This window comes from Tasmannia lanceolata, unplaced genomic scaffold (assembly GCF_043159265.1).
Source record: "Tasmannia lanceolata isolate RefF3 unplaced genomic scaffold, GAP_Taslan_0.1 ptg000012l, whole genome shotgun sequence".
NCBI lineage: Eukaryota > Viridiplantae > Streptophyta > Magnoliopsida > Canellales > Winteraceae > Tasmannia > Tasmannia lanceolata.
Window position 1 is genome coordinate 47,269,751 of NW_027518689.1, and position 3,925 is coordinate 47,273,675.

Here is a 3,925-nt window from a genome sequence, read left to right on the forward strand (position 1 = left end):
CTCGAAAGAAGTGCCCCTCACAGCATGAGTGGCGATACAAAGGTGAGATACCTCTCGATTCGGGGACTAGCCCAGATTCGAGGCGTACCTTAAACAAAGAAGAGTCGCCATCCAAGGAAGTGGGCCAAGGATCCCATACTATGCTCTGTTGCAACGGATAACCAGAGATATAAAATAAGGTTCGTGCCTGGTTACGAATTCGGAAGGTCTAAAGAGCACCTCATCCGCCCAAGTGCAAACACCTGGTCTCTTATGCCATTTATTATTGATTTTGAAGAGTTTTGGGCGAAAGTCATATGAAATAGGAACGAATATCTCCGAGAAGACGTCTATCTGATCATGCATGTCTCGAAGATGAAAAATAAGCACACATAAAAAGAAATGAAAGAAGTGTCGCCTAAGTATAACTAGGTTATGAGTGTCATACCTAATTGGTGTCTGAGTTCTGGTGTACAAACACATGCATGCTACAGCTAAAGGTATAGGATATGTACATGAAAGTAAGAAAACACAGCAAAACACACAATACAATTCAACTGTATACATGACTGGACAAAATGAGTCCTAACTCTAATGCGACCTGACTCGGACCAAGATGGCAGTCCATCCCAGCTGCTCTACGTATCCCGGCCTCGGGAAGAATCGGAGTCAACATAGTTCGATGCCCTATTCTAAACTACTATGCCTAACCATCTAGAACTGCTATCCTATACTCGATTCCACTGGACTCGAATGATTTTTAAAGCTTTTTTGTACAATTGCTTAAATTCATGTGAGTTGTAATTTTTAGGACTCTATATGCCTTAACTAATGCAAATTGGTTAGCCTTAAGCTAATGCAGGTGGGCCCTACATCTTAGGTGTATCTAGGCTGTGCAACCTAATGAAAACCATGGGCTGACTATATGCTTCCTAGTCTAGCCATCGGTTCGACTAAATGTCCAACCGATCGACTCGAGGCCTCCTAACTCTAGGGACACTCACACGACAGGACACACCATATCAATACAAATCAGGACAGACTCCTAACTCTAAAACATCCCAAACAGCTAAGACAGATTCCTAACTCTAGGGGAAGATCTTTTTGAAAAAAGGTTTTTGAAGAATTTTTGTATTTTTGGAATGTTCGAAATGTTTATTTTTAAAGGTTTGGCTGGACTTGGGATATGAATTCCAAGCTGCACTACGTACCCTGTGGAAAAGGATCAAGCCAACGTAGTTCGGATCAGAATTCCTAACTACTCCTAATGACTCAAGATTTTTGAGATTTTTGGATTTTTCAGATATTTTGATGTTTTTGAAATTTCTGAATGTTTTTGAGTTTTTGACACCAGAGGACAAAATCCTATCATCATGAGGGGAGGATAGACTCCTGAATATCCCGCAAAGGTTGGACAGCATCCTATGCTTTGCGAGGGGGAAAAAACAGAATAACAACTCTGCAAGGGTTGGACAGCATCCTATACCTTGCAGGAGCGGATAAAAACACATGCTACGATGAGAGGTTGGAAAGAAATCTAACCCCTAAGATGATAGGACAGACTCCTGACAAATTGACTCCTAGTGCACAACCCCAAAAAGGGAATGCAAATGAGACTAGGCTAGTCTCCTAAAGAAAAGGAGATAAAAGGAGGTGTTAATGAGACTGGGCAAGTCTCCTAAACACAAAGATGGGCTCCAAATAACCTTACCATTGCCCTTGCAATGATGAAAGGTTAGGGTAACTATCAGATCAAATTGATCCTCAACTAATGAGGGAGTTTCTAATGTTGAGGCTAAGCAAGCCTCCTATGTGCGACTCACTAATGAGACAAAGCCTGTCTCTTAAAGAGTACGACTCTCTGCACGAGACATAGCCTGTCTCCCTAAACAGGGGCTCTAGATATCTCTTTCATTGCCCTGGCAATGAGAAGGATTTTATGTTTTAAAGGATACAAAAGACTGGGCAAGTCTTAAAAATAAATGAGGGGAGTGCTACTTGGACTAAGCGAGTCCCCTATGAATGGGCTTGGGCTATCGCCTTCATCGCCCCTGCAATGAAAGAAAGGCCAACTATCTAAAGACTAAGTTAGTCTTTACCTTAGTAGAGGTGATCCTATTAAAAGAAACTTGAATAATCTCCCCAAATAGATGCGAGAAGATGAGATTTGAATAGAGTTAACCTGGATATTCTTACATTTCCTAAAAAAAATAAAGTTATCTCTATTTTAATAAGCAAATCATTTCATCATTTAGCCTAGCTAATCACATCAATTTTATCTACATGAAGTTAAATTATTCACCTTTATACTCACACATATATCTTGATATCTGCTCATTATCATAAGAAATATCCTCACATTATACAACACTATATTAGAATAACAAGCAATAACCAGCTCCTAAGATACTGATTTAAACAATTCCAAATACATGAGGTCTTAATGCATTGTAATATTTACCAAAAGATAAAAAAAGTATTAAAGCAAAATCCATTTACCATCTTCTTTTTTTTAAACAAGGCAGTTCTAAAAAAAATTAAAATGCACTTCTTATTATTTATCAAACATTCAACCATTTCACTGGGCAATTTACTTTCTTATTAAAACAACAGATTAGTTTATATCATTTAAACTCCAATTTCACATCATACTCTATCATTTTATATTCGTAAAACTGAAATAAATTAAAAACCTTTTTTTTTATTATTCTGGATAATAAATAAGAGTCTTCAACAAGCTTAGGAGTAGCACAGCCTAGCTTACCCAATTCAGAACAAACTGAAACTGGATATTAGGGGAAATAAAAGAGAATTCTCTCAATGGGCAAAAATTCCAGAGTACATACAAAAGCTTCAGAGGTAAAGGAACTCCAAGTTTTTTCTAATATCAAGGGAAAAAGGGCTGCACATATCAAATGGGGCATGAGGGTTGTAAATATTAAATGGGATGGGGCTGTGCCTATCAAATGGGATGGGGTATGAGGGCTGAAGAATATTTTCTGATGACTGGAAATATGATCTGTAGGTAGATCTTTTGATGATGTCTCCAGGGGCACCTATGTACCAGTTTGTTTAAGTCCATGTCCAGTAAAAGGACAGCGAATCTCACTTCCTCTAGCTTTTCAGAACCTGAAACCATACACAATTCAATTCTCTCCCTAGAGAGAATGGTACTAATTTCAAACTTCAATCTCTCATCATCAAGTTCCACAACACGCTTCCTCTGATAAGCTATGCAAAGATCCTTTAGTTCATGAATGAGTGATAATAACCTTGTGGGGTCTTTGTTATTCCAATCACACAAACTGCTCTTGATTGTCTAAATTCTGCCTTCCCCCTCACCAGACATAGGAAGGGGATGAAAGCTATCATTTTCCAGTGCAAATATGATATCTAGAGCAGCCAAAGGGTACTGTGCATTGTATATTATATCCTATTTTATATAATCTAGGCAGAATGGGATCAGCAAACTGAACCGGTCAGAATAAGGAGAAGTTTTGCAACCAGACCATATCTGATCAACCTGGATGGAGAGAGGGGATGAGTGATGAGATAATTGAGCTGAACTGAAATTAGAAGTGGTAAGGTTTCTACAGACATCTCTCTGTAGACTGCAGAAAAAAGGTGAAGAAAAAGAAAAGATTCTCCTTTGCCTTCTCTGGGTTTTTCTTCTTCTCAGTTTTTCCTTACCCCCTTTGCTTGTAAAGCAACTAAATTTGGGCATTTACACAAACATGATCATATCAAGATCAGTCCTAAATAAAATCAAGAAGGAAAAATAAATCTCTCAGTAATCCATATCTAGAATTGTAGAGATTAGATTAAGTAGAATCCAAATTCTTAAATCCTCTTGGTTGAACTATAAAGGAAATAATGAATCAAACATTTGTATCAATCAACAACAGTTATAAGTAACCTAACAGATCTCATTATCTCAACCAGCAAT

General features: G+C 38.0%; 1 pseudogene; it reads right to left on the reverse strand.

The window, feature by feature from the left end:
• Window positions 1–2,941: 2,941 nt before the first annotated feature.
• LOC143888893 (uncharacterized) lies at window positions 2,942–3,579 on the reverse strand (annotated as a pseudogene).
• Between the last annotated feature and the right edge of the window lie 346 nt (window positions 3,580–3,925).